General features: G+C 46.0%; 1 protein-coding gene across 7 annotated transcripts in view; it reads right to left on the reverse strand.

Annotated features, from left to right (window-relative positions):
* Window positions 1-23,629, reverse strand: part of ELAVL3 (ELAV like RNA binding protein 3) — a 95,808-nt gene that overhangs the window by 42,846 nt on the left and 29,333 nt on the right. For 2 of the 7 annotated variants that reach the window (XM_063931230.1, XM_063931229.1), the window contains exon 1: window positions 927-1,052. The exons of the other annotated variants lie outside the window; for them this stretch is intronic. The gene's annotated coding sequence lies outside the window, so the exon portion shown is untranslated. Of the gene's footprint in view, window positions 1-926; window positions 1,053-23,629 lie in introns of those variants that run through there. 7 annotated transcript variants of the gene reach the window in all.

Below are 23,629 nucleotides of genomic sequence, written 5' to 3' on the forward strand. Positions count from 1 at the left end.
TACACAATGGGGAAAGGTGCAATCAGGGAGATTACTAGACAATTCAGGGAGTTAGGGAGTTTACTACTATTTCAGGGAGTCTCCCTGACAATCAGGGAGAATTGGCAAGTGTGGTACAAGAAATATTTACATAGAAACTAAGAGCAGACTGTCAAAGTTGAATACAGGGACTCCATTCTTGCAGCTAACTCCTTATCAGAACCGAGTTTCTGCAGTACATTGCTTACATGGGCTTATTTCAGATACATTTTTGATATGCACACTACTGGTACAGGATGAATAAACCAAATTTAAAACAGCGACAAATGATACTGTGGGGCTTATTCTCTTGCCTGTCACAGGCGGCTGCGATCGTGGCAGAAGTCAGAAAGATGGGACAGCTGCTGACTATTCTCTGCTTATTGTTCTAGAAATATGTCCCGTATTAGTGGAACAAAAGCCTCCCTGTTGTTTCCTCGTTACCAGGCGCACCATTGGAATTGTAGATATTCCAGTAAGGATATAAGGACTGCAGCAGTAATAACAAAGCCATATTGAGAGTCCCTCCCAATGATAAACAGGACTCTCTCATTCACTAGAAACAAGGCGACATGGAGAGAGCTACAAGCAGAAGGTAGAGGGGCGTGAGTGAGCGGCATCTGTCAGCAGCAAGATGACTCCCGTAATTAGCGTGGCAGCCGGGAATAAGCAGGATGTCTTTAACGAGATTTCAGCCGCATTAGGCCTTAAAGACCCTTCTCATCCTCCAGGCCGGGATTAAGGAAACGGGAGCAAAGAGATAAATCTTTAAACCCATTACTAAACAAGCACGAGTCGGAGAAGGGGTTAACCGCAAGCCCCTGAATCCAACCCCCTCCGAGCGGATTCTTATCCAAGAACAAAATGCTGACGGTTCCCTAACTGGGCACCGAATCATTCCCACTGACCCAGATATCCGAGGGCTGGTAGCACGCTCGCTCCCACTGCTCCTGTAGCTCTCGGCTGTGCAAGACGACTCATGTTCATACACAAACGCAACATATCAGCTAATTCATTAATATCATCCAGGACCTCATGCTTCCACTTGCATTACCATGGTCCCTATGGCTTATATAACCAGTGATTGGTTGATTATTAATTAGCTAAACTCATTAGAGAGGCCTTCAGCCTATTCCAGACATACCTCGAAAGATCCACGCTAATATGGCAGGAAAACACTGAATTCAATGTTGGGTTACAAACGAATGCCTAATATTTTCACAAAAGATTATTCCAAACCAGATGTCAATCCCTAATTTACATATTTAAATTTAGAAGGTGCTAAATAAGTAGGTTTAGGAAAATGAGGATTTGAATTCTTATGGTCAACCGAAGACTTGCTGAAATATTATTGGTGGAGGTTTATCAAAGGCGAGAGATAATGTAGATAGAGATAAGGTACCCACCAATCAGCTCCTGTCATTTTTCAAACACAGCCTATAACATGGCAGTTAGGAGCTGATTGGCTGGTGATTTATTTCTCTCTCCACTTTATCTACATGCAACCTTTGATAAATCTTCTCCTTACTAGTTGCCAAAGCAAATGTGTTATGTTCCCTTTGGCCTCCTAAAGAGCTACAATTCCCAGAAGGAACATGGGGGGGAGCAGTTTGGAAAGATGGGCTGGTGTTATGGAGTGACCACTTTCATTGGCGTATGACTAAATAGCCTCTGGTGCGTTAGTGATAGGGATGGCTATCGGTGTGGTTGCCATTGATGGTTTCCATCGATGGCTGACAACTATGCAGTGGATGACCATCAATGGTTTCTACAACCAATGATCATCGCTGTTATTTCACTGATTGTCCTGTGAGCCAATCAGAACATGGAGCGGGGCTTCGCAGGTATCATGGGGCGGAGCTACATTCCGTGTCCCAGCACCTCCTAAAAAAAGTTGGTCATGCCTTCCCATCGATGGAGGGGAACCATCTGGGTCTCCCCCATTAATAGCATTGATATTCTACATTGGCCATAAACCATTGATGATTTTGAATCATCACTGGTCGATGGTCATACCTAGTTAGTGTGCCTCTGGCTGTAAATTAAACTAGTATTTCAATACAGGATGAGTTATACTAACAACAACCAATGTATCTGAGATATGCCCAAAATCAATGAGTCATGGTCAAGCCCAAAGAATCCTCAGGTGCCTCAATCACTCACAAAGAATGGAGGCTGCCATATTAAATTAAGTCTCTGAGCAAACACTCTTGAGAAAGCAGTCTACTAAGGTACATGGACCAGTGGCATTACTCAGGCAGGAGCAGTGTCAGACTGTGACATGAATGGCCCACCATGGAATGCAGTGGTAGGGGCCCAATTTTAAGGAGTGTGACCAGCCACCAGAGGGTGTGTGTCCAACCCTTTAAGAGGACATGCAAGAATAGTGCCCCTTTATAAAGGAGGGGACAGGTGTGTGTCAGGACCACCTACTTTTCCAAACCAAGAACCCAAATTCATCCATGATCCTGCTCCACAAAGCTCTTGACCCCTTGAGAAGGGGGTGGGGCCCTCAGGCAAAGTGACCCACTGGGAATTCCCCTGTACTCCTGCAGGCCAGTCCAACCCTGGGCAGGAGGCATGACAAAGAAGCATAGGGCATCCACTAATTGCAGTAATAGGCTGCATGTCAACATGGGTTCTGCTCACAAAATGGCTTCCTCTGCTGCAAGGACTTAATTGGTGCATTTTTTTTTACAGAAAAATACATTCCCATCCATTAAGATGCTATTATATTTGACTAAAAACAGACCTGTCTGCCTCATAAATCAACCACAGGAAAACAATAAATACATTTCACGTATAATCTAAAGCTGCCATTCTGAAAATGCCACAAAATCTCCTGTGTGATCGAGTTCTGATATATTGTACAGTATTCCAGTTTAATATAACTGAATTTTGCAATGATGTGTGTCAGATAAAACTGGTTTTAGATGTGTAGGGGTCAATCCAATCAGCCATGAAGAGGGCGAGTAGCTGTTCCAACATGCTGTCAATGGCACCGCAATTCACACCTCTTGCGGGACAGTCTCACCCCGCACCCCCTATGGGACTGTGACAGTAAAGAAAAATGTGCGAGTTCTGCTGTTCCGCAAGCACAGCATACAGTACTTACCTGCGCAGCGAAAAGAACTCACGGCTAATTGGATAGAGTACATAATGTCTAGTCTCAGGGGGAGATGTATAAAGCCTTTGAGAGCGATAAAGAGAAGTTGCCAACAGAGGTTTGAGACATCTCCCCCTCAGTGAGATAAATGAGCCCCTGATTGTAGGGTTGTGTCTATGGGGGTAATTCAGAGTTGATCGCAGCAGCAAATTTGTTAGCAGTTGGGCAAAACCATGTGCACTGCAGGGGGGGGGGGGCAGATATAACATGTGCAGAGAGAGTTAGATTTGGGTGGGGTGTGTTCAAACTGAAATCTAAATTGCAGTGTAAAAATAAAGCAGCCACTATTTACCCTACACAGAAACAAAATAACCCGCCCAAATCTAACTCTAACCCAAATATAAAGAAATGTTATATCTGCCCCTCCTGCAGTGCACATGGTTTTGACCAACTGCTAACAAATTTGCTGCTGCGATCAACTCTGAATTACCCTATGTTCCATTCGTGATCAGGACCAGGAAGTGACAGGACGAGAGGGCAGGAGAGAACTTCCGCCCTTACAGCTCCTTAATCTTTTATCCATTCTCCATTTGTTTGAGGTTATTTTGTTTTATCTATGCACCATTGTACCCTCACGGGCTCGCTTCCCTCGCCACGCTTCGAGCTCAGTGTCTCGCTCCGCTTCACTGGCCACAGGTTACTATTCCAAATAGTTGGTGACATGGACCCAACGGCTTATGGGAAAGGTCCTCTCCATGGGGTATATGTCTAAGCTTCCGATTTTCTTGCTTTTTTTTTTCTAAGTGTCATCTCGGGAATTTACCAAACACAAATCTCGGCAGTGTTGGGGCTATTCGTATTGTTTTTCCTGGCAGAGGTCACAAATACGAATCAATAGGCCATCGGTCAAACGCGACTTTATTTGCTACAACGCGGTAATTTACTAAGCATTTGTATTCTCAATCACTACCGACAATAGCCAAACACTGCTGGGAAAGCATAAAATTCGTAAAAAAAAAGGAGTTTTAAAATAGACCTGCTTTTTGGTGGCGTGTTCAGATAGTCATGCACGGATCAGTGAGATCCGTGCATGCTTATCTGTGGGAAAGGGTCTGAATGGCTTAAATATGTTCAAAAAAAAAATTGTGTGGGGTCCCCCCTCCTAAGCATAACCAGCCTCGGACTCTTTGAGCCGGTCCTGGTTGTTAAAATACAGGTGGAAAAATGCACAGGGGTTCCCCCATATTTATAAAACCAGCACCGGGCTCTGCGTCCAGTCCTGGTTCTAAAAATATGGGGGACAAAAGATGTAGGGTTCCCTCGTATTTTTAAAACCAGCATCGGGCTCTACTAGCCAGAGGGATAATGCCACAGCCGGGGGACACTTTTATACCGGTCCCTGCGGCAGTGGCATTACCCCACTCCTCCAGGGAACCCCGGCCAGGGGTGACTAGTTGGGGGGGGGGGGGGGGTAATACCACGGCCGCAGGGACCAGTATAAAAGTGTCCCTTGGCTGTGGCATTATCTCTCTGGCTAGTGGAGCCCGGTGCTGGTTGTCTAAATGCGGGGGAACCCTAGGCAATTTTCCCCCGGTATTTAAACAACCAAAGAGCCCAAAGCTGGTTATGCTTAGGAGGGGGGACCCCACACATTTTTTTTTTATACTGTTTAAAGTCTTGTCATACTGTACACAATGAAGCATGGCATGGAACTCACTGATGCGGACGGGCTTCACTGTGTTATGTCTGGCAGTGTTTTACTAATCACTCCTGTAAAACACTGCCCGACAATATGAATAACATCGACATCAGAAAATACGAAAAACAAAAACTCGGCAGTTTAGTAAATTACCGAAAATGATTTCAAAAAGTTGCAGAAAAATACGACCGATAAAATTTGAGTTTAAACTCCCACCAATTCGGCAGAAACACGAATCTTAGTAAATAAACCCCCATGAAGGGTAACTAGATGCTACCCTGATTGTAAACTCAGACTTCAGGCTCAGATGACAGGGCACTCTGCATGCAGTCGAATGCGGGTCACATAAATGTTAGAATTTTATTAAATAATAAATAATATATTGAAGCATTATTTGCATTAAGGTAATCTTCTGGGAGTCAGGAGAGGACAGGAAAGTTTCCAAGAAGGGAGAGAACCTGCCTGCAAGGTGGGATGGGGTGCGCCATGGTGTAAATTGGTCCAATTCTGTAAATCCTGACCTGCAGTATAAACAGGTCACCAGTGTCTCTAAATTAGTATTATGCAACGGTCAACTACATTGCTATAATCATTTAGTAATAAAACCCTACTCCGTTACCACACCAATGCCCTACTGGTATGGCTGGGAAAACATAGGCTTTCTTTAACCTAAAATCATCACAAACTACGTATGGCCATAGGTGGGTTATCCATCGATGGTTACCATCAATGGAACCATTGATGGTTAACCATGATAGTGTGAGACCATTTACAAGGAAACTATCAATGGTTTCATCCATGATGTTCACCCTCTGTAGCATCGATGGTGGGAAATCATCTGGTTCTCCCACATCCATGGGTTATAGACCATCAATCATTGATGGTCGATGACCATCCCTACCACAAACTGCAAAATGGACAAAGATGCATACCAGGACAGGCTACGACAGGGCATGTGGTCCTTGCCTAAATAGTGCCAATGGATGACAATGCATAAAAATGGGCACTTCTACAATATCAAGGATTTGACCATGTAAATTCTAAGGGGGAGATTCAAATGTTTGAAAAGTCAGTTGGGAGTCTGTTTTTTTCCTATCTAATAGACAGGAAAAAACAGACACCCAACCGACTTTTCAAGCATTTGAATCTCCCCCCATATGTTCATCACAGAATGTCTATTTATTATCCAGATCGCCTTCACGGTGATAAGATTCTATCAGAATATTATCGCCAACTGGCCCAAGGAGCCAAAGTTAACAATACTTGTAAAATAGGCAATAAAATAGGGCATTCAGACGCCATTAACATTACAAACAAATAATTTTTCTATATTTGCAACTGAAACATAGATTTATATTCCTAATAAAACATTTTTGGATCACCAGCGGCAGCCAGTGATCCCTGTGGCGGCCATCGCTGGCAGGGGTTATTCTTAAATAGGGAGAAAACTTATGTTTTTACAAACAGTAGGGCTTTTCTCCCAATCATACTGTACATATGCACATTAATGCAAATATATATATATATATATATATATATATTATACAGTATGTTTACATTTTAGATTCTCGTGTTCAAGAAAATATTCAGTTTTCTTTTAAAGTACATGACAATAAAGCAGCTCTCATCCCCATAATGTGTCATTAATGTATTTGTCAGTCACTGTGCGCTGTGTATATTATGGGCCCTGCATTTCCCTTTCCTGCTATATACCCTAAGATGAATTCAGTGCACGTGCGCACAGGCCCTTCTCATGCAGCAATGCCTTCCATTATGGAGCCACCCCCTGCAATCCCTCTGCAGACATCTGTCTAGCTAGGCCTGGAATATAGGCCCGAGGCCTACTGGCCCTGTTGCCATAGAAACTGGGCACCCTATAGAGAAACTGCGAGTGCTTCAACAGGCACACGATATAACCCCTTCATCTCCACCTGAACATAAAGAAGGATAAAGAGGAGGGGGGCTATGGAGGTGACGCCGGAGGGGGCTCAGAACAAGACGTAGGTATAAAGGCAGGGAACGGGAGAGGAAGAGAGGACAATGGAATTTCCTGTCATAATGTGTTCTTTGAATCAGTGCTCTCTCACTGCCTGTCACTGATATCTCATATTCTCTCCCAATTCTCCTGAATGTTAGTAACACCAGGCCCTGTGTGCCAGGGGGAGGCTGGCATCTTGTCTGCCCGGTGTGTGGCTCTCAGCAGTGCAGTCACAGCTGCTGCCTGTGCAGCAGCCGCATACCTCCCAAATGCCTCTCCTCTGGCAAGAAATTACTAAATGCAGTAAAACCCAGTAACACAAACCTGTTAGCTTAGCTTAGCAGCCTTCAGTGTTATGCAGGGGCATTTGGAGTCTGAGGGTATGATTCAGAGATGTACGTAAACCCGATGGTTTACACACATGTTCGATGTTTGTGGGACTGCGCATGTGCAGAACGAGTCACGTGAGATCACACGAAGTGCCCCATCTTTGGACGCAGCACTTGGATCTCCGATGCCAGCAGGAGGTGCCTTTTTCCTACAGACATTGACCTATTGTTGCACAGCAGCTGTGTCCAAATGACTATTTTGTGTAGTTGTTATTTTTGGTGGTTTGATATATATGCATATACCATACTGTCCCATAATGTTCAGGAAGCGCCGTAACAAGGGCTCTGAGTGCCCTGTGCTGCCGCTGCCCCCTTTGCGCATGACGTTGAGACATTGGGTTGCCGGCACCTGGAACTGAAGTAGTGCCTGGAGAGTCTTCAAGCCACACCGGGCAGCTGTAAAGATGGCAGGGTGGCTGCCTGTAGCACCCTGCTAGCCAGAAGCAAGGACCATAGGGCGGCAATAGTGCTACCAACAAAGCCCTGCGCTCTGTGCGGCCGCACACCCCTAGTTATGGCCCAGTGCCCAGGAAACTTAGGAATTTGGGGGAGTTACCCTGGATTCCTGGGTGAGAAGCCCATCCTCCCGCTCATCGTTCACCTCACTAGTGAAATGGACAATGTGATGACTTGGTGACGAGATGTGTAGATAATGGCCCCATTGTGGCCCAGCTTCCTGCTGTGTGATGCTGCGAATAGCGGAATTTGACAGCGAGGGCGCCACCACTATGATATAATCGCACTGCATCCGTCCCCTCTCCCACCCACTTACAACTAGGACCAGAGGCGGATTGGCCATAAGGTCTACAGGGAAGATTCTCGGTGGGCCGACGCACCCGCGGCGCCTGTTTTGTTTGAGGACATGTGGTCCTATTTATAGACATAATGAATAAGATGCAAAACAATTTGCATATATGAAAATGACTTTGCCACTTAGCCTGTGATTGCAGATGACCTAGTGTATGCTCTGTCTGCCTGCTTGGCTGACATATAAGATTGAGTGAATAGTGATTGGGATACGGTTGGTGTAATAAGCAAGAAAATATATCTTTCTAAAGAATTATATAGTTTCCTAAATTCTAAAGGTGTATCATATAATGTGCTCATAATATTTAATTTTATTTCCTTTTAACTTCCCCTTGATGCTGGACATCCCCACTAACTGGAAAGTCTTGGGGGGAGGGAGCTGCTGCCATGGCCCATGGCTAGACCTTACACCTCTGGTGCTGCCCAAGTGGGGCCACTAGTACAATTATTTTCCAGGGCCGCTTTTTGTTCCCAATCCGCCCCTGACTAGGACTTTCCCTGTGGGCCCTTCAGGAGAGGTCTGGAGAGCAGGTAAGTTTGGTTTATGCTTCTATGGTCCTTTTGCTGTGGGTAGGTGTCGTGAGGAGGAGAGCAGGTGATAAGATACCACTCAGCACAATGCTGGTTCATCTGTTTCTGTATGTAAGGTTAGAACAGTTCTAAATATAGCAGACGGTGATTCATGCCCACTTACCATGACTTGTATTCATGTCATTGTGAGTATGCATGTGCCACGTGACCGTTCCGCTGCACTGAGAGCAGCCTCAGAAAGGACTGGATTCAGGGGTGGATGTTACTTGTGACTATTTGGGCACATTCGCAGCGTGACTCTGACATATGTGCAGTAGCAAAAACATCAGACAACCGGGCAAACATTGGCTTTGCACCCACTTCTGATTCAGGCCCACAGTACTACTAGGGATGGACACTTAAGCCGATGGTTGGAAACCATCGATGTTCCCGATTCAGTTGAAGAAGTAATTTTCATTGAATTACAGGAATTCAATGTGTGACAGCCATGAGATGCAGGTTTCCAATGCCCACCCGATGGCTTGCTGCTTCCGTATGCGGAAGTGGTGTCCGCAGTGCACACGCAAAGCTCTGAAAGCTTCAATGATAAAACCATCAATGGTTATACCACTAATGGTTGCGGTGGCTACTTTATTTGATCAGTGTTGGAAGCCTGGCAACCATTCGATGCTGGGCTTGTGTGGTCCATCCATACTGTGGGTGCCTGTAAGGGAAGAGGGAGCCACCCTCGTAGATGGGGAGGTCATAATAACTCCAGGACTCGTAGCAGCCACAACCCACTGCACTTACATTTATCAGTGCGGCATTAGAGTGGTGTTAGTGGGAACGGTCAGCCCAGAAGTTTGGAAAAACAAGGTATGCCCAGGTAGCATGGGCACGCTTCCAAAGCGACATGCCATGCCACTATTCACCGTGTCCTGCGTTCAGAACTTCAGATGTTGCAAAGTGTGTGGTGCATACACAGATTTGCCACTGTCCCCATCTTTGCTATCTTCTTCACATGCACCATCGCCATAAAGATGGTGCCACTGGTAACAAATTGTTTTGTGTTTGTGCTGTTACAGGGGCTTCAACAATGCCCCAGTGTGGTGTGATAGTGTGTGAGGGGGTGATGTCTGTTCTGTACTTAACACGGGCTGTGTGCACATGTTGAGGTGTAGTACTGTATGAGGGGAGATGTGTGTACTGTACCTGCGCTGTGTATACATGTCATGATGTAGTAGTGTGAGGAAATGTCTGTATTGTACCTGTGCTATGTATACGTGTCATGGTGTAGTAGCATAGTTGCCTACCCTCCCTCATTCTGCAGGAGACTCCCTGAAATAGCAGCAATCTCCCTCACTCCCTGAATAGTCCAGCAATCTCCCTGATTACACCTTATCCCCATTATGCAACTGTTACATTCTTGGGGGAAAAAGAAATCACAGTTAAATACATTCAAATGGGGTCATCAGTGCCATTTCCCTGCATTGGTTATAAGCCACAATGATCCCTATGGCTACATGAATTTTAAATAAGGTTTCTTGTGGCCACTTACAGTATATGGAATTTCTTGTAAAACACAATACACAAACAAATCCTGCAAAATATCAGTGCCTTTTCTTCAACAAATAGATATTACTAAGTTTGGGTCTCATTTACATTTGGATGTAAGACCTTTTCATAACGCGCCTCTCCGATGTAGCAGTATGCGTCCGCGCTCTTAGTTGTTACTTTCACAATCTCCCTGAAATACTTTTTCAAAAGTAGGCAAGTATGTGTAGTAGTGTGTGAGGGGAGATGTCTGTACTGTACCTGTGCTGTGTGTACATGTCATGGTGTAGTAGTAGTGTGTGAGGGGAGATGTGTGTACTGTACCTGTGCTGTGTGTACATGTCATGGTGTAGTAGTGTGTGAGGGGAGATGTGTGTACTGTACCTGTGCTGTGTGTACATGTCATGGTGTAGTAGTGTGTGAGGGGGAGATGTATGTACTGTACCTGTGCTGTGTGTACATGTCATGGTGTAGTAGTGTGTGAGGGGAGATGTCTGTACTGTACCTGTGCTGTGTATACATGTCATGGTGTAGTAGTGTGTGAGGGGTGATGTGTGTACTGTACCTGTGCTGTGTGTACATGTCATGGTGTAGTAGTAGTGTGTGAGGGGGAGATGTGTGTACTGTACCTGTGCTGTGTGTACATGTCATGGTGTAGTAGTGTGTGAGGGGAGATGTCTGTACTGTACCTGTGCTGTGTATACATGTCATGGTGTAGTAGTGTGTGAGGGGAGATGGCTGTACTGTACCTGTGCTGTGTGTACATGTCATGGTGTAGTAGTAGTGTGTGAGGGGAGATGTGTGTACTGTACCTGTGCTGTGTGTACATGTCATGGTGTAGTAGTGTGTGAGGGGAGATGTCTGTACTGTACCTGTGCTGTGTATACATGTCATGGTGTAGTAGTGTGTGAGGGGAGATGGCTGTACTGTACCTGTGCTGTGTGTACATGTCATGGTGTAGTAGTGTGTGAGGGGGAGATGTGTGTACTGTACCTGTGCTGTGTGTACATGTCATGGTGTAGTAGTGTGTGACAGGAGATGTGTGTACTGTACCTGTGCTGTGTGTACATGTCATGGTGTAGTAGTGTGTGAGGGGAGATGTCTGTACTGTACCTGTGCTGTGTGTACATGTCATGGTGTAGTAGTGTGTGAGGGGAGATGTGTGTACTGTACCTGTGCTGTGTGTACATGTCATGGTGTAGTAGTGTGTGAGGGGAGATGTCTGTACTGTACCTGTGCTGTGTGTACATGTCATGGTGTAGTAGTGTGTGAGGGGGAGATGTCTGTACTGTTCCTGTGCTGTGTGTACATGTCATGGTGTAGTACTGTGTGAGGGGGAGATGTGTGTACTGTACCTGTGCTGTGTGTACATGTCATGGTGTAGTAGTGTGGGAGGGGAGATGTGTGTACTGTACCTGTGCTGTGTGTACATGTCATGGTGTAGTAGTGTGTGAGGGGGAGATGTGTGTACTGTACCTGTGCTGTGTGTACATGTCATGGTGTAGTAGTGTGTGAGGGGGAGATGTGTGTACTGTACCTATGCTGTGTGTACATGTCATGGTGTAGTAGTGTGTGAGGGGGGTGAGATGTGTGTACTGTACCTGTGCTGTGTATACATGTCATGGTGTAGTAGTGTGTGAGGGGGAGATGTGTGTACTGTACCTGTGCTGTGTATACATGTCATAATATAGTAGTGTGTGAGGTGGAGATGTGTGTACTGTACCTGTGCTGTGTATACATGTTATGGTGTAGTAGTGTGTGACAGGAGATGTGTGTACTGTACCTGTGCTGTGTGTACATGTCATGGTGTAGTAGTGTGTGAGGGGGAGATGTGTGTACTGTACCTGTGCTGTGTGTACATGTCATGGTGTAGTAGTGTGTGACAGGAGATGTGTGTACTGTACCTGTGCTGTGTGTACATGTCATGGTGTAGTAGTGTGTGAGGGGAGATGTCTGTACTGTACCTGTGCTGTGTGTACATGTCATGGTGTAGTAGTGTGTGAGGGGAGATGTGTGTACTGTACCTGTGCTGTGTGTACATGTCATGGTGTAGTAGTGTGTGAGGGGAGATGTCTGTACTGTACCTGTGCTGTGTGTACATGTCATGGTGTAGTAGTGTGTGAGGGGGAGATGTCTGTACTGTACCTGTGCTGTGTGTACATGTCATGGTGTAGTACTTTGTGAGGGGGAGATGTGTGTACTGTACCTGTGCTGTGTGTACATGTCATGGTGTAGTAGTGTGGGAGGGGAGATGTGTGTACTGTACCTGTGCTGTGTGTACATGTCATGGTGTAGTAGTGTGTGAGGGGGAGATGTGTGTACTGTACCTGTGCTGTGTGTACATGTCATGGTGTAGTAGTGTGTGAGGGGGAGATGTGTGTACTGTACCTATGCTGTGTGTACATGTCATGGTGTAGTAGTGTGTGAGGGGGGTGAGATGTGTGTACTGTACCTGTGCTGTGTATACATGTCATGGTGTAGTAGTGTGTGAGGGGGAGATGTGTGTACTGTACCTGTGCTGTGTATACATGTCATAATATAGTAGTGTGTGAGGTGGAGATGTGTGTACTGTACCTGTGCTGTGTATACATGTTATGGTGTAGTAGTGTGTGACAGGAGATGTGTGTACTGTACCTGTGCTGTGTGTACATGTCATGGTGTAGTAGTGTGTGAGGGGGAGATGTCTGTACTGTACCTGTGCTGTGTGTACATGTCATGGTGTAGTAGTGTGTGAGGGGGAGATGTGTGTACTGTACCTGTGCTGTGTATACATGTCATAATATAGTAGTGTGTGAGGTGGAGATGTGTGTACTGTACCTGTGCTGTGTATACATGTTATGGTGTAGTAGTGTGTGACAGGAGATGTGTGTACTGTACCTGTGCTGTGTGTACATGTCATGGTGTAGTAGTGTGTGAGGGGGAGATGTCTGTACTGTACCTGTGCCGTGTGTACATGTTGAGGTGTAGTAGTGAATGAGGGAAGATGTGTGTACTGTACTTGTGCTGTGTGTACATGGCATGGAGTACTAGTGTGTGAGGAGACTGAGATGTGTGTACTGTACTTGTGCTGTGTGTACATGTCATGGTGTAGTAATGTGTGATGGGGAGATGTCTGTATTGTAGCTGTGTTCTGTATACATGTCATGGTGTAGTAGTGTGTGAGGGGAGATGTCTGTACTGTACCTTTGCTGTGTGTACATGTCATGGTGTAGGAGTGTGTGAGGGGAGACGTCTGTACTATACCTGTGCTGTGTGTACATGTCATAATATAGTAGTGTGTGAGGGGGAGATGTCTGTACTGTACCTGGGCTGTGTATACATGTCATGGTGTAGTAGTGTGTGAGGGGGAGATGTCTGTACTGTACCTGTGCTGTGTGTACATGTCATGGTGTAGTAGTGTGTGAGGGGGAGATGTGTGTACTGTACCTGTGCTGTGTGTACATGTCATGGTGTAGTAGTGTGTGACAGGAGATGTGTGTACTGTACCTGTGCTGTGTGTACATGTCATGGTGTAGTAGTGTGTGAGGGGAGATGTCTGTACTGTACCTGTGCTGTGTATACTAGAGATGAGCGCCGGAAATTTTTCGGGTTTTGTGTTTTGGTTTTGGGTTCGGTTCCGCGGCCGTGTTTTGGGTTCGACCGCGTTTTGGCAAAACCTCACCGAATTTTTTTTGTCGGATTCGGGTGTGTTTTGGATTCGGGTGTTTTTTTCAAAAAACCCTAAAAAACAGCTTAAATCATAGAATTTGGGGGTCATTTTGATCCCAAAGTATTATTAACCTCAAAAACCATAATTTCCACTCATTTTCAGTCTATTCTGAATACCTCACACCTCACAATATTATTTTTAGTCCTAAAATTTGCACCGAGGTCGCTGTGTGAGTAAGATAAGCGACCCTAGTGGCCGACACAAACACCGGGCCCATCTAGGAGTGGCACTGCAGTGTCACGCAGGATGTCCCTTCCAAAAAACCCTCCCCAAACAGCACATGACGCAAAGAAAAAAAGAGGCGCAATGAGGTAGCTGTGTGAGTAAGATAAGCGACCCTAGTGGCCGACACAAACACCGGGCCCATCTAGGAGTGGCACTGCAGTGTCACGCAGGATGTCCCTTCCAAAAAACCCTCCCCAAACAGCACATGACGCAAAGAAAAAAAGAGGCGCAATGAGGTAGCTGACTGTGTGAGTAAGATAAGCGACCCTAGTGGCCGACACAAACACCGGGCCCATCTAGGAGTGGCACTGCAGTGTCACGCAGGATGTCCCTTCCAAAAAACCCTCCCCAAACAGCACATGACGCAAAGAAAAAAAGAGGCGCAATGAGGTAGCTGACTGTGTGAGTAAGATAAGCGACCCTAGTGGCCGACACAAACACCGGGCCCATCTAGGAGTGGCACTGCAGTGTCACGCAGGATGGCCCTTCCAAAAAACCCTCCCCAAACAGCACATGACGCAAAGAAAAATAAAAGAAAAAAGAGGTGCAAGATGGAATTGTCCTTGGGCCCTCCCACCCACCCTTATGTTGTATAAACAAAACAGGACATGCACACTTTAACCAACCCATCATTTCAGTGACAGGGTCTGCCACACGACTGTGACTGATATGACGGGTTGGTTTGGACCCCCCCCAAAAAAGAAGCAATTAATCTCTCCTTGCACAAACTGGCTCTACAGAGGCAAGATGTCCACCTCATCATCATCCTCCGATATATCACCGTGTACATCCCCCTCCTCACAGATTATCAATTCGTCCCCACTGGAATCCACCATCTCAGCTTCCTGTGTACTTTGTGGAGGCAATTGCTGCTGGTCAATGTCTCCGCGGAGGAATTGATTATAATTCATTTTAATGAACATCATCTTCTCCACATTTTCTGGATGTAACCTCGTACGCCGATTGCTGACAAGGTGAGCGGCGGCACTAAACACTCTTTCGGAGTACACACTTGTGGGAGGGCAACTTAGGTAGAATAAAGCCAGTTTGTGCAAGGGCCTCCAAATTGCCTCTTTTTCCTGCCAGTATAAGTACGGACTGTGTGACGTGCCTACTTGGATGCGGTCACTCATATAATCCTCCACCATTCTTTCAATGTTGAGAGAATCATATGCAGTGACAGTAGACGACATGTCCGTAATCGTTGTCAGGTCCTTCAGTCCGGACCAGATGTCAGCATCAGCAGTCGCTCCAGACTGCCCTGCATCACCGCCAGCGGGTGGGCTCGGAATTCTGAGCCTTTTCCTCGCACCCCCAGTTGCGGGAGAATGTGAAGGAGGAGATGTTGACAGGTCGCGTTCCGCTTGACTTGACAATTTTCTCACCAGCAGGTCTTTCAACCCCAGCAGACTTGTGTCTGCCGGAAAGAGAGATCCAAGGTAGGCTTTAAATCTAGGATCGAGCATGGTGGCCAAAATGTAGTGCTCTGATTTCAACAGATTGACCACCCGTGAATCCTTGTTAAGCGAATTAAGGGCTCCATCCACAAGTCCCACATGCCTAGCGGAATCGCTCCGTGTTAGCTCCTCCTTCAATGTCACCAGCTTCTTCTGCAAAAGCCTGATGAGGGGAATGACCTGACTCAGGCTGGCAGTGTCTGAACTGACTTCACGTGTGGCAAGTTCAAAGGGCATCAGAACCTTGCACAACGTTGAAATCATTCTCCACTGCGCTTGAGACAGGTGCATTCCACCTCCTATATCGTGCTCAATTGTATAGGCTTGAATGGCCTTTTGCTGCTCCTCCAACCTCTGAAGCATATAGAGGGTTGAATTCCACCTCGTTACCACTTCTTGCTTCAGATGATGGCAGGGCAGGTTCAGTAGTTTTTGGTGGTGCTCCAGTCTTCTGTACGTGGTGCCTGTACGCCGAAAGTGTCCCGCAATTCTTCTGGCCACCGACAGCATCTCTTGCACGCCCCTGTCGTTTTTTAAAAAATTCTGCACCACCAAATTCAAGGTATGTGCAAAACATGGGACGTGCTGGAATTTGCCCATATTTAATGCACACACAATATTGCTGGCGTTGTCCGATGCCACAAATCCACAGGAGAGTCTAATTGGGGTAAGCCATTCCGCGATGATCTTCCTCAGTTGCCGTAAGAGGTTTTCAGCTGTGTGCGTATTCTGGAAACCGGTGATACAAAGCGTAGCCTGCCTAGGAAAGAGTTGGCGTTTGCGAGATGCTGCTACTGGTGCCGCCGCTGCTGTTCTTGCGGCGGGAGTCCATACATCTACCCAGTGGGCTGTCACAGTCATATAGTCCTGACCCTGCCCTGCTCCACTTGTCCACATGTCCGTGGTTAAGTGGACATTGGGTACAACTGCATTTTTTAGGACACTGGTGAGTCTTTTTCTGACGTCCGTGTACATTCTCGGTATCGCCTGCCTAGAGAAGTGGAACCTAGATGGTATTTGGTAACGGGGGCACACTGCCTCAATAAATTGTCTAGTTCCCTGTGAACTAACGGCGGATACCGGACGCACGTCTAACACCAACATAGTTGTCAAGGCCTCAGTTATCCGCTTTGCAGCAGGATGACTGCTGTGATATTTCATCTTCCTCGCAAAGGACTGTTGAACAGTCAATTGCTTACTGGAAGTAGTACAAGTGGGCTTACGACTTCCCCTCTGGGATGACCATCGACTCCCAGCAGCAACAACAGCAGCGCCAGCAGCAGTAGGCGTTACACGCAAGGATGCATCGGAGGAATCCCAGGCAGGAGAGGAATCATCAGAATTGCCAGTGACATGGCCTGCAGGACTATTGGCATTCCTGGGGAAGGAGGAAATTGACACTGAGGGAGTTGGTGGGGTGGTTTGCGTGAGCTTGGTTACAAGAGGAAGGGATTTACTGGTCAGTGGACTGCTTCCGCTGTCGGCCAAAGTTTTTGAACTTGTCACTGACTTATTATGAATGCGCTGCAGGTGACGTATAAGGGAGGATGTTCCGAGGTGGTTAACGTCCTTACCCCTACTTATTACAGCTTGACAAAGGGAACACACGGCTTGACAAATGTTGTCCGCATTTCTGGTGAAATACTTCCACACCGAAGAGCTGATTTTTTTGGTATTTTCACCAGGCATGTCAACGGCCATATTCCTCCCACGGACAACAGGTGTCTCCCCGGGTGCCTGACTTAAACAAACCACCTCACCATCAGAATCCTCCTGGTCAATTTCCTCCCCAGCGCCAGCAACACCCATATCCTCCTCATCCTGGTGTACTTCAACACTGACATCTTCAATCTGACTATCAGGAACTGGACTGCGGGTGCTCCTTCCAGCACTTGCAGGGGGCGTGCAAATGGTGGAAGGCGCATGCTCTTCACGTCCAGTGTTGGGAAGGTCAGGCATCGCAACCGACACAATTGGACTCTCCTTGTGGATTTGGGATTTCGAAGAACGCACAGTTCTTTGCTGTGCTTTTTCCAGCTTGAGTCTTTTCATTTTTCTAGCGAGAGGCTGAGTGCTTCCATCCTCATGTGAACCTGAACCACTAGCCATGAACATAGGCCAGGGCCTCAGCCGTTCCTTGCCACTCCGTGTGGTAAATGGCATATTGGCAAGTTTACGCTTCTCCTCCGACAATTTTATTTTAGGTTTTGGAGTCCTTTTTTTACTGATATTTGGTGTTTTGGATTTGACATGCTCTGTACTATGACATTGGGCATTGGCCTTGGCAGACGACGTTGCTGGCATTTCATCGTCTCGGCCATGACTAGTGGCAGCAGCTTCAGCACGAGGTGGAAGTGGATCTTGATCTTTCCCTAATTTTGGAACCTCAACATTTTTGTTCTCCATATTTTAATAGGCACAACTAAAAGGCACCTCAGGTAAACAATGGAGATGGATGGATACTAGTATACAATTATGGATGGACTGCCGAGTGCCGACACAGAGGTAGCTACAGCCGTGGACTACCGTACTGTACTGTGTCTGCTGCTAATATAGACTGGATGATAATGAGATGTAGTATGTATAAAGAAGAAAAAAAAAAACCACGGGTAGGTGGTATACAATTATGGATGGACTGCCGAGTGCCGACACAGAGGGGAGCTACAGCCGTGGACTACCGTACTGTACTGTGTCTGCTGCTAATATAGACTGGATGATAATGAGATGTAGTATGTATAAAGAAGAAAAAAAACCACGGGTAGGTGGTATACAATTATGGATGGACTGCCGAGTGCCGACACAGAGGTAGGTACAGCCGTGGACTACCGTACTGTACTGTGTCTGCTGCTAATATAGACTGGTTGATAATGAGATGTAGTATGTATGTATAAAGAAGAAAGAAAAAAAAACCACGGGTAGGTGGTATACAATTATGGACGGACTGCCGAGTGCCGACACAGAGGTAGCTACAGCCGTGGACTACCGTACTGTACTGTGTCTGCTGCTAATATAGACTGGATGATAATGAGATGTAGTATGTATAAAGAAGAAAGAAAAAAAAACCACGGGTAGGTGGTATACAATTATGGATGGACTGCCGAGTGCCGACACAGAGGTAGCTACAGCCGTGGACTACCGTACTGTACTGTGTCTGCTGCTAATATAGACTGGATGATAATGAGATGTAGTATGTATAAAGAAGACAGAAAAAAAAAACACGGGTAGGTGGTATACAATTATGGACGGACTGCCGAGTGCCGACACAGAGGTAGCTACAGCCGTGGACTACCGTACTGTACTGTGTCTGCTGCTAATATAGACTGGTTGATAATGAGATGTAGTATGTATAAAGAAGAAAGAAAAAAAAACCACGGGTAGGTGGTATACAATTATGGATGGACTGCCGAGTGCCGACACAGAGGTAGCTACAGCCGTGGACTACCGTACTGTACTGTGTCTGCTGCTAATATAGACTGGATGATAATGAGATGTAGTATGTATAAAGAAGAAGAAAAAAACCACGGGTAGGTGGTATACAATTATGGATGGACTGCCGAGTGCCGACACAGAGGTAGCTACAGCCGTGGACTACCGTACTGTACTGTGTCTGCTGCTAATATAGACTGGATGATAATGAGATGTAGTATGTATAAAGAAGAAAGAAGAAAAAAACCACGGGTAGGTGGTATACAATTATGGATGGACTGCCGAGTGCCGACACAGAGGTAGCTACAGCCGTGAACTACCGTACTGTGTCTGCTGCGACTGGATGATAAATAATGATATAAAAAATATATATATATCACTACTGCAGCCGGACAGGTATATATTATATAATGACGGACCTGCTGGACACTGTCTGTCAGCAGAATGAGTTTTTTATAGAATAAAAAAACACCACACAAGTCACACGACGAGTGTTTAACTTTTTCAGGCAATCACAATATAGTATACTATACTGGTGGTCAGTGTGGTCAGGTCACTGGTCAGTCACACTGGCAGTGGCACTCCTGCAGCAAAAGTGTGCACTGTTTAATTTTAATAATATGTACTCCTGGCTCCTGCTATAACCTATAACTGCTCCCCAGTCTCCTCCACAATTAAGCTGTGTGAGCACAGTCAGATATTATACATAGATGATGCAGCACACTGGGCTGAGCACAGATATGGTATGTGACTGAGTCACTGTGTATCGTTTTTTTCAGGCAGAGAACGGATTATATTAAATAAAACTGCACTGGTGGTCACTGGTCAGTGGTCAGTCACTAGTAAACTCTGCACTCTCTAGTACTCCTAAGCTCCAGTAAATCAAGTGTCTCTGTCTCAATCTCACTCTCTCTCTTCTAATCTAAATGGAGAGGACGCCAGCCACGTCCTCTCCCTATCAATCTCAATGCACGTGTGAAAATGGCGGCGACGCGCGGCTCCTTATATAGAATCCGAGTCTCGCGATAGAATCCGAGCCTCGCGAGAATCCGACAGCGTCATGATGACGTTCGGGCGCGCTCGGGTTAACCGAGCAAGGCGGGAAGATCCGAGTCACTCGGATCCGTGTAAAAAAAGCTGAAGTTCGGGCGGGTTCGGATTCCGAGGAACCGAACCCGCTCATCTCTAGTGTATACTATACATGTCATAATATAGTAGTGTGTGAGGGGGAGATGTCTGTACTGTACCTGGGCTGTGTGTACATGTCATAATATAGTAGTGTGTGAGGGGGAGATGTCTGTACTGTACCTGTGCTGTGTATACATGTCATGGTGTAGTAGTGTGTGACAGGAGATGTGTGTACCGTACCTGTGCTGTGTGTACATGTCATGGTGTAGTAGTGTGTGAGGGGGAGATGTCTGTACTGTACCTGTGCTGTGTGTACATGTTGAGGTGTAGTAGTGAATGAGGGAAGATGTGTGTACTGTACTTGTGCTGTGTGTACATGGCATGGAGTACTAGTGTGTGAGGAGAGATGTGTGTACTGTACTTGTGCTGTGTGTACATGTCATGGTGTAGTAATGTGTGATGGGGAGATGTCTGTATTGTAGCTGTGTTCTGTATACATGTCATGGTGTAGTAGTGTGTGAGGGGAGATGTCTGTACTGTACCTTTGCTGTGTGTACATGTCATGGTGTAGGAGTGTGTGAGGGGAGATGTCTGTACTATACCTGTGCTGTGTGTACATGTCATAATATAGTAGTGTGTGAGGGGGAGATGTCTGTACTGTACCTGGGCTGTGTATACATGTCATGGTGTAGTAGTGTGTGAGGGGGAGATGTCTGTACTGTACCTGTGCTGTGTGTACATGTCATGGTGTAGTAGTGTGTGAGGGGGAGATGTGTGTACTGTACCTGTGCTGTGTGTACATGTCATGGTGTAGTAGTGTGTGACAGGAGATGTGTGTACTGTACCTGTGCTGTGTGTACATGTCATGGTGTAGTAGTGTGTGAGGGGAGATGTCTGTACTGTACCTGTGCTGTGTATACATGTCATAATATAGTAGTGTGTGAGGGGGAGATGTCTGTACTGTACCTGGGCTGTGTGTACATGTCATAATATAGTAGTGTGTGAGGGGGAGATGTCTGTACTGTACCTGGGCTGTGTGTACATGTCATAATATAGTAGTGTGTGAGGTGGAGATGTGTGTACTGTACCTGTGCTGTGTATACATGTCATGGTGTAGTAATGTGTGATGGGGAGATGTCTGTATTCGAGCTGTGTTCTGTATACATGTCATGGTGTAGTAGTGTGTGAGGGGAGATGTGTGTACTGTACCTGTGCTGTGTGTACATGTCATGGTGTAGTAGTGTGTGAGGGGGAGATGTGTGTACTGTACCTGTGCTGATTGTACAAGTCATGGTGTAGTAGTGTGTGAGGAGATGTCTGTACTGTTCCTGTGCTGTGTGTACATGCCATGGTGTAGCAGTGTGTGAGGGAAGATATGTGTACTGTACCTGTGCTGTGTGTACATGTCATGGTGTAGTAGTGTGTGAGATGGAGATGTGTGTGCTGTGCCTGTGCTGTGTGTACATGTCATGGTGTAGTAGTGTGTGAGGAGATGTGTGTACTGTACTTGTGCTGTGTGTGCATGTCATGGTGCAGTAGTGTGTGAAGGGAGATGTGTGTACTGTACCTGTGCTGTGTGCACATGTCATGGTGTAGTAGTGTGTGAGAGGGAGATGTGTGTACTATAGATGTGCTGTGTGTGCATGTCATGGTGCAGTAGTGTGTGAAGGGAGATGTGTGTACTGTACCTGTGCTGTGTGTACATGTCATGGTGTAGTATTGTGTGAGGGGGAAATGTGTGTACTGTACCTGCGCTGTGTGTACATGTCATGGTGTAGTAGTGTGAGTAGATGTGTGTACTCTGTGTATACATGTCATGGTGTAGTAGTGTGTGAGATGTGTATACTGTACCTGAGCTGTGTACATGTCATGGTGTAGTAGTGTGTGTGGAGGACATAACTTTACTGTACCTGTACTGTGTATACATGTCATGGTGTAGGAGTGTGTGAGGAGGATATGTCTGTACTGTTCCTGTACTGTGTATACATGTCATGGTGTGGTAGTGTATAAGGGTAGATGTATGTACTGTACATATGCTGTGTATACATGTCATGCTTTAGTAGTACTGTGTGTGAGGAGAAGATATCTGTACTGTATATGTGGTGAGTATGGTGTAGTAGTTTGTGAGATATTTGTACTGTACCTGTGCTGATGTGTATACATGTTATGGTGTAGTAGTGTGTGAGGGGGAGATGTGTGTACTGTACCTGTGCTGTGTATACATGTCATGGTGTAGTAGTGTGTGAGAGGGAGCTGTCTGTACTGTACCCGTACTGTGTATACATGTCATGGTTTAGTAGTGTGTGAGGTGGAGATGTGTGTGCTGTACCTGTGCTGTGTATACATGTCATGGTGCAGCAGTGTGTGAGGGAACGATGTCTGTATTGTACCTGTGCTCTGTGTACACGTCATAGTGTAGTTGTGTGAGGGGAGATGTATGTACTGTACATGTACTGTGTGTACATGTCATTGTGTAGTTGTGTGAGGGGGAAATGTGTGTACTGTACCTGCGCTGTGTATGTATGTCATGGTGTAGTTGTATGAGGGGAGATATATGTACTGTATCTGTGCTGTGTATACATGTCATGGTGTAGTAGTGTGTGAGGGGGAGATGTGTGTACTGTATCTGTACTGTGTGTACATGTCATGGTGTAGTAATGTGTGAGAGAAAGATGTCTGTACTGTACCTGTGCTGTCTATACATGTCATAGTGTAGTTGTGTAAGAGGGAGATGTGTGTACTGTACCTGTGCTGTGTGTACATGTCATGGTGTAGTAATGTGTGATGGGGAGATGTGTGTACTGTACCTGTGCTGTATATACATGTGATGGTGTAATAGTGTGTGAGGGGGAGATGTCTGTACTGTACATGTGCTGTGTATACTTATCATGGTGTAGCAGTGTGTGAGGAGATGTGTGCACTGTACCTGTAATGTGTGTACATGTCATGGTGTAGTAGTGTGTGAGGGGGAGATGTCTGTACAGTACATGTGCTGTGTATACATGTCATAGTGTAGATGTGTGAGGGGAGATGTATGTACTGTACATGTACTGTGTGCACATAGCCTGTTTTAGTTGAGTGAGGAGGAGATGTGTGTACTGTACCTGTGCTTTATATACATGTCATTATGTAGTTATATGAGGGGAGATGTATGTACTGTATCTGTACTGTGTGTACATGTCATGATGTAATAGTGTGTGAGGGGAAGATATCTGTACTGTACCTGTGCTGTCTATACATGTCATAGTGTAGTTGTGTGAGGGTAAGATGTGTGTACTGTACCTGTGCTGTGTGTACATGTCATGGTGTAGTAGTGTGTGAGGGGGAGATGGCTGTACTGTACCTGTGCTGTGTGTACATGTCATGGTGTAGTAGTGTGTGAGGGGGAGATGGCTGTACTGTACCTGTGCTATGTATAAATCTCATGGTGTAGTAGTGTGTGAGGGGAAGATGTGTGTACTGTGCCTGTGCTGTGTATACACATGTCAATGTGTAGTAGTGTTTGAGGGGGAGATGTGTGTGCTGTACCTATAGTACCTATACTGTGTATATATGTCATGGTGTAGTATGTAAGGAGGTGTCTGTACTGTACCTGTGGTGAGTATGCATTCCATGGTGTAGTA

The sequence above is a fragment of the Pseudophryne corroboree genome, chromosome 6 (assembly GCF_028390025.1).
Source record: "Pseudophryne corroboree isolate aPseCor3 chromosome 6, aPseCor3.hap2, whole genome shotgun sequence".
Lineage (NCBI taxonomy): Eukaryota > Metazoa > Chordata > Amphibia > Anura > Myobatrachidae > Pseudophryne > Pseudophryne corroboree.